Here is a 19185-nt window from a genome sequence, read left to right on the forward strand (position 1 = left end):
AGAAACTAGCATCGACATTACAAAACTTGAAGATTTTAATCCAACACCAAAGTCTAACCTTAACCTCACGACAAAAATTCTGGATATTCCATTGCTTTCCTTCAAACCGACTTTCATTTCGGTTCTTCCAAAGTAGCCACACGGTGCACATCCACACTGCAATGAGGAGCTTCTTGTGCTTTTTCTGTCCCAGGTTTGCAAAGGCCTCGAGGTGTCCGACGATGTCATTCGGTCTAGGTCCGCTGACTCCTACCCATTGTTGGATTCTGGACCACACAGCATCAGCTTTCGGGCATTCGATGAAGAGGTGGTTGCATGTTTCGAGATTGAAACAGCACGCGTTGCACCATGCCTCTCAACTTCACCAATCTGGACGTTCCTTCTTCTCAAATTTTTGCAAGTTGGTAATCTGTTCCTCACCATTCTCCAAGTCGTGACTTTAACTTTATATGTTGCCGGAGTCTTCCAAACTTTCTTGAGCGTCTCAGAAAAGGTTTTGGGGCTGGTGTTCTGCGGCTTTGCTGCTTTGGCAGTAACATACGCTGACTTTGTGGAGAACTCGCCATTCTTTGAAGCTTTCCAGCTCCAAGCATCTTCCTTACCTGCAACAGGAAACAAAGTAGAAATGACATCCAAGAGATCTTTAGCAGCCTCTTTTTCTCTTTCAAGGAGTTCTCGCCTCCACTTCACCCTCCAAACCCACAATCCTCCCTCCCAATCCCCTTGCTCACTCACAAGCGCCTCTTTCCTATCACACAGTCTATATAACCTCGGGAAAACCTCACTCAAAGGTCTTACCCCAGCCCACCGATGTTCCCAAAATTTGGTGTTACGCCCGTTGCCAAGCACTCTTTCAATGTTCTTGGTAAACCAGTTCCCACTCTTTTCCCCGACAGCTGACACAACGCTCGGCCACCATCCTCCTCCCCTAGTTCTCCCCTGCTTTGGAACTCTACAACCTTCGCTGCCCCATTCTAATTCTCCGTATATTGACCTGACAATCCTAACCCAAAGCTTCCCTTCCCCTCCTGAAAGATACCTCCACACCCACTTTGCCACAAGTGCATGGTTGAAACACTCCAAGTCTCTAAAACCCAACCCGCCCTGATTGAAATCATCACACAAATCACCCCATTTGACCCAAGAGATCAACCCCGAATTAACCTTCCCCCCATAGGAACTTACCGAAGAGAGAGTTGAGAGCTTTAATGGTGGTCTTAGGAATACAGATGTATGAGAGCTGATAAACCGGTACTGCCGCAAGAACTGATTTGATCAAAGTAATACGCCCAGCGAGGGACAGGTTTCTCGCCTTCCACCCTTGAATCTTTTTTTTATCTTCTCCATAATATGACTCCAATTCACCACCTTGTTTAAACCACTTCCAATTTTCAGCCCGAGATAATTAAAAGGATTTGAGCCCACCTTGCACCTCAATTCAGCCGCCATTCTCTCCACTTTCTCGTTGTCAACACCAATCCCAATTAGGCTACTCTTGTCGAAGTTAACTGCGAGTCCAGAGAGCAGTTGGAAGATGCCCAACAAGTACCTCATTGCCTTTGCATTGCTTTCGCTATCGTCCAGGATGAAAACTGTGTCGTCCGCATATTGTAGGTGCGAGATCCTTATCTCGTCTTGCCCGATGAAGGCCGGGTGGATCAAACTTTTCTCAACTGCCTTTTCCATGAGCGAGTGGAGACCTTCGGCTGCCACGAGAAAAAGAAAGGGGGAAAGCGGGTCTCCCTGTCTCAGTCCCCTTTCAAGGCGGAATTCCCCGGATGGTGACCCATTGACCAGGACATTCGCCGAGGCCGAATGAAGGCATCCTGAAATCCAGTTCCTCCACACCGGGTCGAAGTTAAAATGATCCAGCATAATGTCAAGATAGTCCCATTCGACAGAGTCGTACGCCTTCGCGAAATCAATTTTGAACACAATTCTGCCCATTCTTTTCCTTTTTGCTTCACCAACCACTTCGTTGAGGATCACAACACTGTCCATAATAAATCTGTCTGAAATGAATGCGCTTTGATTCTCAGAGATGATGGAATTCATGGCCTTCCTCATTCTTCCCGCGAAGATTTTAGCAATGATCTTGTAGATACTTCCGATAAGTGAAATAGGGCGGTAATCTTCAAGCGCCCCTGAATCCTCCTTCTTTGGAATGAGAACAATAAAGGATGGGTTGCCTCCCCTAGGAATCTTCCCGTGGCGATGAAAATCTTGCATAACTCTAAGAAAATCACCCTTGATAATTTCCCAGGATGATTTCCAGAAGTTGATGTTAAAACCATCCGGGCCAGGGCTTTTGCTGCCATCGCAGCTCCAAATGGCCGCCTTGACCTCTTCTTCGCTGAATTCCCGGATCATCCATTTTTTATCCTCCTCCGACAATTTCTTGGAGAAGAAGTTCTGTGGGACCAAAGGCAGAACTCGGTGCCTCTTCTTGTAGAATTTCTCAAAATAAAATCTGATCTTTTCTTTAAGTATCGCCGGTTCCTCAATCCAGGCATTATCGAAGACCAGACCTCCGATATCATTCTTCCTCATTCGTCCTGCAATAGCTCTGTGGTAGAAGTTTGAGTTGAAATCTCCCTCCTTAATCCATCTCACATTAGCCTTTTGTTTGAGAAGGCTAACTTTGTTTTTTGTTTGCAGAATGATATTGGCTTGAATTTTGTTTCTTCGGACTGCCTCACTTTCCTCCAAGCCGAAGGTATCATCGAGACGATCCCACATGTGCAGTTCTTCTTTAAGATCAGTAATCCTCTTTTCCAAGATGCCAAAGTTGTTCCTGTTCCACTTCTTGAGAGCTTCTTTCAAGTGTTTGAGTTTTTCTTTAAGACAAAGAAGTTCCAGCCCTCAACTTCTGCCTCCTCCCAGGCTTTCTTCACCACATCTTGGAATTCATGGTGGGAGATCCACGCATTAATGAACCTAAACGGTTTTGGGCCCCAATCTTTGGCAATAGTGTTGAGCAGGATTGGGCAATGGTCCGAGATTGTTCTTTGGAGGCCTATTCCCGTTGTTGACGGCCAACATCTAATCCACTCTTCATTCACCAAGAATCGGTCCAGTTTTCTTTTGCTCCCTCCATTAGCTTGATACCAAGTATACTTCCTCCCGTGCGTAGCAATATCAACCAAATCGTTTCCCCGAATGAATCCATCGAAAGTTCTTGCTTCCGCTACACCATAGCTTCCGCCACAACCCACCCTCTCTCCCTGCTCTCTGATTGCATTAAAGTCACCCGCAATACAGAGGCAAACCTCCTTAGATTGGTCTGCCACTGTACCTATGACTCCCCAAAGCCTCGCTTTCTCTCCACTGTCGATAGGTGCATAAATGTTGACAAAACAGCACTCCAAGTTTCCTTGTTTCCATTTCCCATTTACAACCACAGCTCCTTGGATATCCCAACAGCTCGACGCAACAAACACCTCCTTATTCCACATTGTGATAATTCCCCCGATCTTCCCTCGGCATTTCGAACCGTAAAATCTGCATTATCTTTACCCCACCAGCTGTATCCCACATTTGCAGAAAAAGACTCAAGTTTTGATTCTTGGATAAAGCATAAGTCAACCTTTTCTTTTCTAATGATGTCCCCGACATCTCGCTGCTTTGCAATACTCCCCAGCCCTCTCACATTATAGGATAAAAGGATCATAAATTACCTTCCCGTTCGACTCTAAGCTTCTGGCCTTCCTTCGATTGCCCACTTTTGTTTCGGAGTAAACTCGCCATCTCCGCATCCGTAAGAGTGCTTGAGAGGCCCATCTCTTTGCCGAAATTCCACATTTTCACACCATCATCCTCCCCTTCCTCCGGTAACACCTGTAGTTGTCCAGAGGGATTCCCTCTTGAATCTTCGAAAGAAGCCCTCTGCTCATCCACCCCTTCTCCGATCTGTGCGATGAAACTGCTCCAGCTTTCCTTAGCTCTCTTTTTGGCCATAGCCTTTGTCACTTTTTTGTTCCTTCTGGGTGAATTTGTGGTCTTGACTGTCCTTCCTTTGTCAACTACTCTCCTTTTCATCTGAACTACGGTTTCAATTGGGGAATTATGGATGGGAGAGTACTCTGTAGCCTCCCCTAACGTGTTTTGACCAAGGGAAATGGAGCAATTCGAGTCTTGGGCCTTATCTTCTGAGAGTTGAATGGGTTCTCCAGAAATAATAGGCCCAAGTTGGGCATCCCCACCGGTTGGGTTTAAAAGAGGTTGTGGGCTTGGCCCAAATTATGATGGCCCCGAGCATTGATCCGCGAGAGTGTGAAAAGGGCTAGTAATCCAGCAGTCAGGCCCCCCTTCAGTTTGACAACCACTATGGGCGTGATTTTTTGGTATCAGTGTCGCCGCTAAATCCTCCTTGTAAACTGTAAGGGCACCCCCGGAACTATGATTAGGTTCTTGGGGTTCGACACAGCCGTCTTGGGCATCTAAAACGTCATCATAGAGACTCTCACTGTTCCATTGTAGTTCGACCTGTGCCTCCGCCGGAGCCTCTGAGGAATCGTCCCACGTCCACTCTGAATTTGAAGAATCATCATCGTCGATCATCTCTCCCTGAGAGAACAGAGAAAACGGATTCTGAATCTCTTCAATTCGAACTTGGAAGGATGCTCCATCAATCCGGCACTGTAAGACTCTATTGATGGAGTTAAGTCCGGTGGAGATTTGCACATAAGCTTCGTCGAGTTTTCTCCGTAGCCTTGTGTTTTCATCAATCTTCAGGACCAACCTAATATCCATTTACATTTTATTTAAATTTCATATTTATTCTTTATAACTTAATATAAATTAATTTGATAGTTATTTTTATTATTATAAAAAAATATTTTATAAAATTGCATAACTAAATTAGTAATAAAAAAATTATTTAAAATAAAATTAGAACAAAACAAATTATATTTCTAAATCTTTTGAATTGACGAAAGTATATAAATGAAAAGGATAATTATAAGAAAATGAATGAGTAATATTAATACATTTGGATAAATAAAAAAAAGAAAAACAACGAAAAGGAACTGAAATGATATTGGTTGAAAATATTAAAAATAGGTCAAAAGTAGAATGAAATAATAGAAAGAATTAATAGAAAGAAAAAATTAAATAAAGAGAGAGAAATTCTACCAATTTCAGAGGAGGTGACATCACCTCTCCTCTCTTCTCAAACCACCTACCCACCATATACACCTCCATTGGTTATTCATGAGGATGCATCTCCAATACCTCCCTTTATTGGAGATGCTCTAAGAGTGATACTCCGTCTGTCTTATAACAAGTGTCCTAGTTTTTTAGAGGGAAGTTTAGGTGTGTATGATTAAAGAATAAAAAAAATAAAAAGTGGTGGAGTCCACTTTTATTTTGTGAGAGAAATAGAATTAAAGTGAAGATGATTAAAAGATAAAAAGGTAAAAAGTAATAGAGCCCACTTTCTTATTTTAGAAAAATGTCACTTGTTATGGGACAACTCAAAAAGAAAAGTATGCCACTTATTATGGGACATGGGAAGGTTTTTTTTTTTTTTTTGGGGGAGGGGGGGGATTAGGGGGTGGCGGAAAGTTGAACCCTTTATTCATGCAATATCCTCATAAATAATAAGGGGCGTGCATTCAGTTTGGACCGACACAAATCGGATCAACCCGCCATAATCAAGAATTGAGGAAGTTTTAAAACCCGAATTGACTCGGACTGAATTGACTACGAAAATCGATCCAAAATTGACCAAAATCGATGCTCGATTTTGTTCGATTTCAAATAGAATCGACCAGATCTAGACAGATGAAATCAGTGTCTAAAAATGGCCTATTTTAACCTTTTTCACCTGTTTAACAACAATAGTAATCAATGCATTCAAATACCCAAATACTCCATTTGTCCCACCAGAAGTGGTCTGTATTTCATTTTGGACCGTCCTACTATAAGTGGCATGTTTCCATAAATGGAAAAATTTAACCCTTAAAAAAATGTAGACCCTACCACTTCTAACCGATTTACATCTTCTCCTTAATTTTCGTGTTGAAAAGTTTTGAGCCACTTATAATGTGACGGAGAGAGTAATATTTATCATGCCAAATCTCCTTGAGTACAAATTCACCAAAACATAGTACTTAATCACAAATTCTTGAAAAACATTCAAATTAAAATATCCATAGACAAACTCCAAAAAAATTTAGACAAAAACCATAAAAACAAGATTTTAAAGTCTTCAATTCATCCTGCCAAAGTAATATCCATCATTTAAGTTGATGCTTCACTGCTCTTCTCTTGAGACACACTACCTTCACTCTTGTCATTGATGGAAAGATTCTTCATATAGCTACATTAATCAAACATTTCAAATTAATAAATAATCATACAAGCAACATATATGTATGTATATATATATTAAGAAGATTTAAAAAAGCTTTAAAAATTGACCTTCTTCATGCTTCATTATGTGTTCTATATCATCTTCATTGGTGATTGCATCTTTTGACCTCCTCGGCCAATTATGAGTATATATGAGTGAATAATTTTAGGAGTTAAAGAACTACGTAAAGCATTTAACACTTGCAGATTCTTAGACCAGGGTAGAAATGGGGACAACCATTACATCACGCGCGAGATGGCAAAGCACTGAAAACCTATGTTGGTTAAGTTTCCACCATATCAAAACGTCAAAGGTTTCATCTTTCGATGATACAACCATCTCGTTACAATAAACATCCAATTCATATATTGCAGAGATTGTTCCACTTTGAACTTTCTGCCTCTTGAAACGCTCAACCATCGCACGTTTCTTCAAACCTTGAGATGGTTCCTTTTTCTTTGATTGTTGAGATTGTGTGACAGCTAAGCTTGTCAATTGGTTCGGGTTTAGTTACCCGAAACCGAATTTGGCATAATTTCATTACACATTCCCGAACCAAATTGAGGGTTCGATTACCCAATAACCGACTCAGTTAATCAATTCGGTTATTTGGATATTCGAAAACCCATTTATAAAATTAAACGCACAAAAGTTGCTACTTGCTAATTAGATTCAAAGAAAATTAAGCTAAAAAGTGCGCTGCTTGATTGGCCTTCTTATGAACATGAAAATTTGGAGATAAAGCACACTTTAATTTTCTACATTCAATTCTATATTCTGATACATTTGGAGATAAAACACACTTGATCGTGAGTCAACATTTGAGCATCAAATCCTTTAAATGCTGATGGGAATCTGGGATATGAAAGGGATTGGAGCGCCCACAGGTCATGGGAAGAGACTTGTGTAAACCAATCACCGTGCTTAATTACCAAACCTTTCAACATTGTCGGGTGTGGGTGTTCGAACTTATAAGCTTATAAGTTTCTATAAAAATAACAATTGGCAGCGGTGGCGACGACTGGTGGTGTGGCTAGTGGACGTGCTAGAAGGCAACGACTGAGGGCGGCTTGGCACGCTGGAGCTGCTGTTATGGTGCGGCGGAAGACGGCAGATGATGCTGCGGGTGGCAGCACCGGAGAAAAGAGAGATGAGTGATGAGTACGCTGCAGGCGTTGCCGCGTGAGTGTCATTTGTGATTTGAATGTGAGTTTAGTTTTAGGGTTTTTTAATTTTATTTTATTTTTATTTAATTTACTGATTTAGATTAGAAATACTAAAATAAATAAATAATATTATAATTAAAATATATACTCCTTATGTCCCATAAGAAAGTATCACAATTTTCATTTTCATCCGTCCCATAAGAAAGTATCACTTTTATTTTGGGGCACGGCCTCACTTTCTCTTTTTAACCATAATCACTCATTTCTACATAACTTCACAATCAATTCAACCACAACCACTCATTCCCACTCAACACATTATCTACCAACTTTTTCTTAAAACTTGTGTCATCCCATATATGATACTCACTTACAGGACGGAGGGAGTACATTATATTATAAATTTAATAAAAAATTGATTATTCCATTAACCCGATTCAGTTATCGTGTTAACCAATAACTGAAATTTTCAAAATTTACTAACCGAAACTGAATCAATAACCAAAAAATAGGTTATCGGGTAACCAAATTTGAATAATTCGGTTCGGTTATTGAGTTAACCAATATCCGATATCCATTTAGACAGCCCTAGTGGCAGCTGTGTTGGAAGACTGGTGTATTTCTTTGTAAGCGTCATACAACTCGTGCAAGCTTTGCATAACACTTTTGACAACCATCTTTCCAACTTCTGCACCCCACTCTTGAACAAACACATACTCAAGGAATTCATACTTATATATAGGGTCATCAACAACACTCAGGAATATGGAGTGGTTCATTTTATTTGCATCTCCTCAATACTTGTCAAACTTTGCCCTCATTTTTGTCCCCATTTGAACTTACATCTTCATCCTCACTTCACATCCAATCATTCAATATCATACTAACATAAGTAATCTCATGCAAGAATTCATTACAAGTAACATAAAAAAAACCCCAAAATTCTAACTGTTAATTCAAAAAAATAGCAAGAAGCATACTCATCATCTTTCCATTATCCCAATGGAACGCCATCATCATGCCCAAGATCAATGCATGCCAAATGCATCAAACGCTTTCTCAAACTTGCAAGCTACACTCAACATCAAAATAGTCTAGTTTCACCGAGTAAGTACATCTAAGCATAATCAACTCTTAATTTCGATGTTCTTTCCTAACAATCCCTAAATTTAACCAACATTGTTGGAAAATGCCTAGTATTTTTAACTGCACCTCTAATCTTCTTAACTGAAGAGCCTATCTTTTTCAACCCATCACTAACCATCAATGCAATTATATGAGGAACACAACGCATGTGAAGGAATTTTTCCTTAGCTAGACAATAGCCCCTATAAGTTAACCGTGTTTTCAAAAAAAGTCAAGCAAGTACCATTGGAAGAAGCATTATCAACGGTCACAACAAATACCCTAGCAAACCCCCACGCACGTAAGCAAGTATCAAGCTGTATACCGAAATCCTCACCCATATGCCTTTTATTTGTCAAAAAATTGATTATTCTCTTGTTCAACTTCCAATCTTTATCAATATCATGAATAGAGATACACATATAATTCAACTGTTATAAAGAAGTCTAAGTGTATGTAGTAATGCAAACACTTTGACCATTTACTACAGACACTTTGACCACTTTCAACAAAAAAAATGTCGAAGTTTAACCTTTTCATCTAGATACATTTGATAGCAATCTCTTGATATTGTCCATCTTGAGATGAGTCTAAACTTAGGCTGCAAAGTCTTAACAAACTCCATAAAACCATCTCCATCAACCACCCTAAAAGAAAATTTATCCTTAATTATCATCCCAGCTGACTAATTATCAATTAATTATGTTTAGAACACAACTCTAAAAAGTAATGTAAAATTGTAATTGTGCATTCCCCTATCCTCATATACCACTGTGCACTCGCTCGGGACCAAGAATTGGTATCAGAGCAGAGGTTTGACGAAGCTATTATTTCGATTTTGTGCAAATAAATTTACATTCTCCTTGCCCTAGACAGACGTAGTGAGTGATAAGATATGGCCGATCCCACAGAGAGTTGGTGTAGTTGCGTCTCGATGTGATGAACCAAAAGGATAAAATATGGTGGTCGACACCTCGTCCTGATCACGAAAGGCTTTTCCTAAGCCTTAAGGGGCTAAACTAAACTTGACTCTGAACTGGAAATGAACTAAGATAAACTGAAAATACTAACAAGATAAAATCAGTAATAAAAGACAATCTGGGCAGGTTGTCGAATCCATGGATACTCACTCTATCACTCATTAGTCAATATATTTACTACAATGTGTGTCTACTTTTTCACATGTTACGTGCAGTTCCATTATATGATAAAATCTATCTTTATGTGTGTTTAAAGGTAAGAGACACTTTATACCAGAAAACCATCTTGATTAACCACGCACGAGGACACCTCAGTACATGCAATTAAATCAAAAAGTACCGAGCCCTAGATAGACCCAGTATTGACAAAGGCATACCATAGTCTACTTCAACCTCCCGTACCCGCGAATACTCTCAAGACGCAAAGTGATCATCCACACCCTATAACCTTGATTTGTCGGTGATCTAGTTCTACTTAATTAATTAACAGCATATTAACTAATCAAGTTGAATTCAATACTTTGGAATCTTGTCCAACACTTCGGGAACACACATGTAGTTATTTAAGTACACATTTCAACCTCATGATTTATAAGTTCATATCCATTATATCTTTGTCTAGCCCAGACTTGAGAACTTAGTCAGACATAAAGTAAATAACCAAAATGATTGATCAATAAAATATTAGCAATAAAATACCGCAACTAACACGGAGTAATCATAGTATAAATAGAAATCGAGTATCGTATTCACAAGGACTGATAAGCGAAAATACTCTCAGTAATCCCAATAATTCTCAGTGATTGGGGATTAAACATTTCCACCATGCTGGAAATTTTATCTTTCAATCCCCTTATGTAGCTCTGCACAAAATATTCCTCTTTCAAACTCCTATCTTCTCCAGCCATAAAAGCCTTTAACGGCTTTAACTCCTAAAATTTCAATGTATATGAAGCTACATCTGCACTCAGTTTCAACTGATTAAATTGGGCTACAATGTTTTTCCCACTCTCATTCGACAACCTATCCACCACCAATCTTCTAAACTGTTCCCAAGAAATTTCACCCATTCTTTCTACATACTCCAAATACCACAAAACGGCTCCATCCATATACATTGTCGCCGTGAATATCTTTTCCGATTCACTCATTGGATTAACAGCAAAATACTTATTACACTTCCTAATCCATTGCAATGGTGATCTTCTGAAAATTTAGGAAATTCTAATATAGGCATATGAGATTGAAAATTTCCAGAATTTTGAGAGTTACCTCGATTGCGTTTTGCCTGCTCTGGAATTGAATTGACTGCACTCTCATGGTGTTCCTCATCTGTTTATTTACCTTGGAATTCCTTGCGTAGCAGCTCGAATTGGCTCGCCATCAACGCCATCATCGATGCTAGATCGCCCTTCATCGATGTAATGTCTCCCTTCATAGCCCTGATCTGACCTTCTAGGCTATAAATACGGCTGTCCATTCTTAAACCGTTGTGCGGCATACGTGGATGAATCAATGGCTCTTAATACCAAATGTAATACTAGAACACTCATATTTTTCCATCAATCATAGATCCGAACTCAAGCTTGACGTAATCACGAAGAATTTAGTGAAGAACTTTACTGAACGCCTCACAATTGGGTGCTCGTGTGCAGATGAAACGAGACGACTGAAAGAAATGATTAGAAGAATTGTATTGTTAATTTGAGATATGATTTTTCATGCCTGTTACAATTGAATCTTTGGTACTCATACTATGCCAGCTCAATAATCGTTACTATCTAACAATTTTACTAACAAATCAACGCCACATGTCCTATCCTATTCCTCCACCTGTAGTGCATACAGTATATATGTTGTGGCTATCATGACAAGGTCAAGAAAATGACATATATATAGGCACAGGGGATAAATACATTATAAAACTTAAAAAATGCTGATAAAATTTAAAAATTGGCAAAATCCCGTAAATCCCGTCCTCTACTATTCACAATTGTGCATGAAGAGCACTTACGCATCGTACTCAAAACCCTGCACAATGAGAAATGGTTTACCAAATTCAACAAGTGTGAATTTTGGTTAAAGGAAGTTATGTTTCTCGGTCACATAGTGTCGATTGAAGGAATTAAAGTAGACCCTGCCAAGGTCGAAGCAGTCAAGGAATGGAAGGCACCATCAAATGTCAATAAGATCAGAAGTTTTCTCGGTCTAGCAGGTTACAACAAAAGGTTCATCGAAAGATTCTCGAAATTGGCTAGGCCAATGACTCGGGTTTTAAGATAAGGGACTAAGTATGTTTGGTTCGAAGCTTTTAAACAAAGTTTTAAGTAGCTCAAGACTAAGCTGACTACTGCACCAGTGTTAGCAATACCAGGGGAGAATGAAGAATTTGAGGTGTACACTGATGCCTCGAAACTAGGATTGGGTTGCGTGTTGATGCAAAATCAGAAAGTGATAGCATACGCGTCTCGCCAATTGAAGCCCCATGAGCTGAACTACCCAACTCATGATTTTAGAACTAGCAGCCGTTGTGCACGCGCTGAAGATTTGGAGACACTACCTCTATGGAGTTAAGTGTGAGATCTTTACAGATCATAAGAGTTTGAAGTACTTCTACGAGCAAAAGGATTTGAACATGAGACAACGAAGATGGCTCGAATTAGTAAAGGATTACGATTGCACCATTAGTTACCATCCAGGAAAAGCGAACGTAGTAGCTGATGCTCGGAGTCGAAAGACGAAGGCTAAGCTAGAATATTTCATCACTCAGCAGAAGGAACTGATTCGTGACTTCGCCTCACTCAGTTTAGAGATTATTCATCCTCCGAACGCAGTATCGGGTTGTGTAACTGCGCTGACAGCTAAACCTGATACGAGAGAAAGAAATGTGCAAGCACAAAGAGAAGATTGATTCTTGGAGAAGATGCGTCTTGCTGCAAGAACGAGTGAAACGAAAGGATTCACAGAAGCAAATAATAATGCGCTTATGGTTGGTAAAAGATTGTGTGTGCCGCACAATGAAGAGTTAAAGAACAAGATTATGAGCGAGGCTCATGATACTCCATACATTGCACATCCAGGCAGTACAAAGATGCACCAGAATTTGAATTCTGGTGAACAAGAATGAAAAGAGATATAGCGTCATAGTAGACCGATTGTCAAAGTCAGCGCACTTTCTACCAATTCAAATGACTTCTGGATTGGGGAAACTTGCAAATTTAGATGTCAAGGAGATAGTACGCCTTCACGGTGTACCTGTATCTATCGCGACAGATCGTGACACCAGATTCACATCGCGTCTCTGGAAATGATTTACAAGAAGCAATGAGCACTCAGCTGAACTTCAGCATAGCGTGCCACCCTCAGACTGACGGACAGTCAGAAAGAACGATTCAGATTCTAGAAGATATGTTGCGAACGATTATCGCAGACAAATGTGGAAGTTGGGAGGATTTGTTACCTCTTATAGAATTTGCTTATAACAACAGTTATCAAGAAACAATTGGAATGACTCCATATGAGGCTTTGTACGGCCGAAAATGTCGATCACCACTTTACTGGGATGAAGTGGGTGAAAGAAAGCTGTTAGGTCCTGAACTGGTCCAACAGATGGTTGAAAAAGTCGACCACATCAAGCAAAGAATCAAAAAAGCTCAAGATAGACAAAAGTCTTACGCCGATAAACGCCGATCGGAGTTAGAATTTAATGTTGGGGATCGAATTTTTCCTCAAAGTCTCTCCCTCAAAGGGAGTTATACGTTTTGAAAAGAGGGGCAAGTTACGACCCCGTTATATAGGACCTTTTGAGATCCTAGATAAGTTAGGCCTTTGTAGCCTATAAGTTGGCTCTGCCACCAAGCATTGTGGATGTATACAATACGTATTGCATCTCGCAATTAAGAAAGTATGTGTTTAATCCAAAGCATTTGATTAAGCCAGATAAAGTAGTCCTAGCCAGGACCAAAGTTATGAAGAGAAATCAGTCCAGTTACTTGATCGCAAGGTTCAAGTTTTACGAGACAATAATTTTGTTCTCGTCATGAAGTGGAACCATCACAGGATGGAAAAGGCCACAAAAGAGATGAATGAAACGAACGACTAGTATCCCGAGCTAGATTATCAAGGTATGCAATTCCGAGGATGGAATTTTTTTTATAAGGAGGGGGGGATGTAATACCCCGTTTTCCTCGAGCTAAGTTTAGAATAATTTTTGAACTTAGATTTAAGATGATTCACGCCGGATTGAGAAAAAGAATTTATTTTAATTCCAACAAAAATGATTTACCCATCTTGATTCCTAGATATTTTCTCCATCTCCACCGCCTCACTATTCCCCCTCTTCAAATACACCTCCGCTGCACTCTCCCTCTCATTCACGCAATTCTCTCTCTCTTTCCAACCGAAGAGAACTTCAAGAACAGCAGCCAACGATTCACCCAGAAATTCAAGCCAAGGTTTCACCTTTAACTTTTGCTTCTTCACTTCACTTTTCGATCTTTAAACCCAAAAATTCATGTTCATGTTTTTGTGTGTTTATATGTATTTTGCTGCATAAGTTTTGAAAGAATAGATAAAGGTAGAGTCTTGTTTTCATGCTTGCATACTTTGGGTGTTTGTGTTAAGAAATGGAAGAAAGGTAGAATTTTGTGGACTTGGCTGTGTGGGTAAATCTGTCGTGAGGTGTTCAGAGGTTGGGGGTGAAGAGCAGAGCAGAGTAACGAGAATGCAGAGCTGAAAATCGAGATCTAAAAGTCAGAGCTGACCACCAGAGCTGACCGTCAGAGCTGACCACCAGAGCTGACCGTTAGAGCTGACCGTCAGAGCTGACCACCAGAGTTGAAGCCAGAGCTGGGAAAGCCAGGGCTGGAAAGGTCAGAGCTGGAATGACAGAGCAGAGCTGAAAGGCAGAGCTGAATGCCAGAGCTCAATGCCAGAGCTGAAATGCCAGAGCTGAAAGGCAGAGCTGAATACCAGAGCTGAAATGCCTGAGCTGAAAGGCAGAGCTGAATGCCAGAGCTGAAATGTCAGAGCTCGGAGGCCAGAGCTGAAATGTCAGAGCTCGGAGGCCAGAGCTGGAAGCCAGAGCTCGGAGGCCAGAGCTGGAAAGCCAGAGCTCGGAGGCCAGAGCTGGAATCCAGAGCTGGGAAGCCAGAGCTGGGAGCTAGAGCTGGGATAGCTAGAGCTGGTTAACGTAACAGAGCAGAACGAACTAGAATTTTATGTTTTTTTTTTTAAACACTTCTTATATGCTTAAGTATGAAATGAGCCATGCATTGCATCATGTTTTAATTGGTTTTATTTATAATTCCAATTACAAAAGAAGGATGAGTAAGAATATTGTTGGTGTTCTTAACTCAAGAGAAATGTTTTCAATTATTTATTCTATAAATTTTGAAAACCCGGCTAAGTGAATCATAGAATATTAAGTACTTTACTGTGACTTAAGATTAGATTCAAGGAGACCTATTAAGAATAGATTTCGTGTAGGCTTTGAACGTCAGGAGGATTAGCACTGTTATTCCGATTCAGAGATAAGGTTAAACGACAGGCTTTGCCTATACAGGTGGGCTTACTTTCCAAATGTATAAAGTATGATTGAGTTATTAAGCTCTAAATGTTTCAAGTAAATGCAAATTATTTATTCAATGAAATGAAAATTGTTTATCCAATAAAATATTTATGTGCACTCTGCTCTGTTTAAGGCTCGCCACAACGAATCAATTGAGGCTCTCTTATGGCCTAACACGTTATTTGAGAATTGTGTACACTCGTTAGCTGACTCGGTAGGTTGATCTCCATCGGGCACTAACTAAGAGGCGTTATAAGGGTGCTTGCTGGATGTGTTCCGAAGCATGTAATGTAAGGGCCTGTCTGGGTAGCGTCCCGAGGTCAAAAGTAAACTTGTCTGGGTTACGCCCTCAGTTCAAGTAAATGGGAGAAACGGATCCGTCGGTGGCTAAAAGGTCCGGGATCACAGCGAGTAACAGAAAGGGAGTGTGACATGTGCGCACAAATGAAAGAAATGTTTTAACATGCTTAGAAGTTCTTTCACTTTAAAACCTTCTAAGTCATGTCAAGTATGATTGGATAAACTGTCTTTATGAAAATATGAAATGTTTCAGAAAATGCATGCCCACTAAGTACATTAGTACTTAGCCCAAAACTACTTTCAAATGTTTTCAGGTTGGCTGATCGGTGCTGACGGGACGGAGCTGAGGCTAGGGTTAAATTCCTATGTTAGACTTCCGCTGTAGCAATTACTCATATCAGTCTTTTGTTTTTCCCAACTTAAGATCTTCATGTTGAATTCCAAATGATATACCTGACCGAGCTTAGACTCGTCACTACTAAATTTATGCTAATGAATGTCGGTTGTCAGAAGCATGAAACAAAACTTGTGATCCATAGGGGCATAGCCCGACTTTCTATCCTATTTCGGGTTTTAACAAGGTTTTTCTCTTGTTTATTTCTATGAATTATTCACACCTCGATTATATTTATTCCTTCAAGAATTGGGGTGTGACATTATACGATAAAGGGGAGTGAGCAGTTTTCAAATGAGTGGGCGGCGGTTATGAAGATCATGGGTGAAAACTATCGAACGAAGTTATCTCCACTTGGGCAGCTGGAGTTCCACAAAGACCATGACCAGTGGGATACTTATAAATACCAGAAAAGACCTCTTACACAAGGTTATGCATTTAGAGATTCAAAAGCTTATTACAAACTCAAGAGCTCCTACATGTGCTAGCAACTTCGTCTTCTGACAGAGGTGATGTGAGTTCAGAACAGACTGTGGAACCTGTGAAGTAGGGAAAACAATTAGAGTAGGTAGTGTCATTTTATTATTCTAAGAGTAATCAAGTTTAGATAGAGAATGTCTTAGGCAGATTCTTGACTGTAAAGTTGTTCTCATCTTGTTTAGTTGATTAATCTAGATTTAGATTAATTATAGATATTTATTCAACATTGGATAGATTTGAGATCTATAAGGGTTGAATATAGAAGTAGTCTATGTTGTAATGGGTTATATTTTTCATTATAGTGATTTATCATCGTTAAGGCAACCGCAAATTTATCATGTTTGATAAATCTGCATAAAGTATTTCAGGTGTTACTTTATATTCCGTTGTTATTAGTAACATACTTATCGACACATGAAACTTTAACTTATTTTATAAGTTTGTCTTTTATACAATCTGTATCTTTGTCAAGAACACATGTCTGTAGTAAATTTAGGCACTAAATTTCTTTCATGATATGTTCAAAAGAGACATCATTTTTAATAATAAATTCGACGTGCCCATTCAACTCTCCACGCGTCTCCAACATCAATTACTTGAAAGTGTTAAATAAGGGGTGAGCATAGAAAGTATACTCATTGTGAGATATCCTGCAATAATTGTCCAAGTTAATAAAATGGTAATGCATATGTTCTGTTGTAACATTCATAACTGAAATTCGTATGGTGGTATAATAAGGACCTTTCCATCCTGGACCCCATTGAGCGGGCCCTTGGCAAATATGGTTGCACCTTTAGCTTTAATATGTAATCGCATTGTGGCCTACCAAGAACTATGACGTTCTAGACCTATTGAGCGGCCTCTAGTGATACATATAATTCATAGCCTCAAATCACATTGTGGCATACCAAGGACTATGATGTCCTGGACCCATTGAACGGTCAAACAAAGATATATAATTCATGAGGCATATGGTAAACACGTAACATTAGAATGGATAATAAATAACCACGACATGTTGTTAGAGTCGATGTTGACTTCGACAATGTTGGGTTGAATGCTGATAACATTATGTTGTCAACATTTCTAGGAACCAGCCAACATTTTGAACTTTGTAGTGGGCAATTTGTTCCTATTTTTCACGACTCATGATCTTTTCAACCAACATTCACGGCTGGTCGACTGACAGTTTTTGAAGGTGCATTGCAGCAGTTGTATGAAGCTTATGGAAGTGGGAAGTGGTGCAAACTGACCAAGACATGGCAACCTATAAAATCTACAAGATGGTCCTCTCATTCGTATGTTTTGAAAATGCATTTTCACCAACCTAACATTCACCCATAACCAACTCATCAGTTATCCTGCTGCAAACGTGACATCAATTCTTCAAGTCGTGCTTTGACGGATGAGGCTTAGGCAACCAATCTGTAAAGTTTCACTCTGTATTGACGGGAGGTCAAGGTTAAGGGTTGAAGTTGAAAGACATTGGATATGAGCAGGTTGTTTATTTTTCCGATGAACATTAGGTTTTTCGGCAGTTAGTTTTCTGTGTTGAGTCAATATTCTAGGTTCACTTAATAGATAGGTGTATTAATCTGAGGTAATCAATCTATAAAGGTTGATCACCAAGAGATCTTATAATGTACTACGTAATGTTGATGATCATAGTGGATTTGGCCATGAGGCATTCACAGGTTGAAATTATTTAACCTTTGAAAAGGTATCATGTGTGTAATTTAATTTCTGTTGTATTTAGCTTGAATGTTATCAACATTCCTGCTAACATTACTCTTACGAATTTCTCAATATTAATTTAGGGCATAAAACTCTTAAAAATTACTTGTGGTAATTTGATGCATTAAACTCTTTAACATGTATTTAAATAAATCTAAAACTTGAAACTTGAATTTGAACGCTAACTTAAATAATTTAGATTAAAAGTTACGTCATAATTGTGTCGCACCTAATCAAATAAAATTCAAATAGTAAAATACTTACTCCGTCCCAATATTTATGCTTCTTTCTTTTAATTGGGCACGAATATTTAGGAGAGTTAAAGTAGATGTAAAAGTAGTAGGCCCCACATTATTAGTGTATTATTTTTTTGATGTTATTATTAGTGTATTATTTAATGTTATTTATTCCTTAATTAACTTGAGTAATAAAATGCCTTTTTAAAATAACAAACTTAAGTTGGAAAAAATTTCGAGACATTTGGGTGGCAGATTTAACAAATTATTTAGTCATTTCCCTGATTTTTTTTAGGCGGCAGATTTGATAACAGTATAAATTGCATCAAAAAAACTAAAAGTGGCAGAACACAATTTAGTTAAAAAAAAAAAGACGGCAAAATATTTTCATTGCATTCCCAAAATTCAAAATTCCCACTGAATTCGTACAAACTAATCTATAAGAGGGAGCCATTGTTTGCTCAACATTCAGACACTAAAACACCAAAAAAAAAAAAACTTGTCCACTGAAGAAAGGTCTTCCATCCTTCAATTCTTGTTGGTTGAAAGCAAAAATGGAAAGCCACCAAGAGGCAAAATGAAAGCTGTCGAGGAAAAGTTCAATGTTTCTCGGCGGACTATTTCTCGTCTTTGGGCAGAGGCAAAGCAACAACAAAGTCAAGGTCAGTGTATAAGCTCCACAAGTAAGAAGATATGTAGACCAAGGAGAAGAAGAGTGCAAATAGACCTAGAGCTAATTGCAAGCTTAGAGTTAACAAATAGATCAACAATAAGAAGACTAGCAAGTGGCAAATCAAGGGTTGATCAATGCACATACCATACCAGTACTATAAAACTTGATCTTAC

This window comes from Salvia miltiorrhiza, chromosome 6 (genome assembly GCF_028751815.1).
Source record: "Salvia miltiorrhiza cultivar Shanhuang (shh) chromosome 6, IMPLAD_Smil_shh, whole genome shotgun sequence".
In the NCBI taxonomy this organism is placed as follows: domain Eukaryota; kingdom Viridiplantae; phylum Streptophyta; class Magnoliopsida; order Lamiales; family Lamiaceae; genus Salvia; species Salvia miltiorrhiza.